Below are 764 nucleotides of genomic sequence, written 5' to 3' on the forward strand. Positions count from 1 at the left end.
TTTTAAAAATACTAAGGATATGCTCATTTTACAGAAATCTTAGGATACACTGATAAAAAGACTATTATGGGCCATCCATAATGATACTTTTTGGAAGTAACATCTGATGATATTTAGATGAATAAAATTTAGTCTTTTTTTCCTGGAGATAGATATCTATCTATATATCTATCTATCTATCTATCTATCTATCTATCTATCTATCTATATATATATATATAGAGAGAGAGAGAGAGAGAGAGAGATACACATACATACATATATAAAATTACATTATATCGACAAATGAACTACCTATACCTTTTCACTTTTTTTCCTGGATATATATATAGTTATACATGGATTTTGCACTGCACCTTTTCACTTAAAAATATATTATGAACACCTTTCCATTTGTGAATGAATATATATAATCATTTTTAAAGTGGCAGAGTTTTTGATTATTAACCTCCACTGCCAATTCCAAGTTTTTCTAGTATAAATAATAGTGGGGATAATGCTAAAGATGCACATCCATTTTTGCAGGATAAACCTCCAGATAAGGAACTGCAGGATCAAAGTATATCTTTTCAAGGGCTTTCCATGCCTATTCCTAATCTGTTTCAGAAAAATTGTGCCAATTCATCCTCCCTCCAGCGAGGTATGAGAAGCCATTTCCCCATCCTCCGCCCAGCGCTGGTATTGTAATTCTTTTAATTCTTCACCAATTTGAGAGGCAGAAATAAAGTGGTGTCTTGTTTTTGTTTAATAGGCAAATATAAAAT

This window comes from Pteropus vampyrus, unplaced genomic scaffold (genome assembly GCF_000151845.1).
Source record: "Pteropus vampyrus isolate Shadow unplaced genomic scaffold, Pvam_2.0 Scaffold13034, whole genome shotgun sequence".
NCBI lineage: Eukaryota > Metazoa > Chordata > Mammalia > Chiroptera > Pteropodidae > Pteropus > Pteropus vampyrus.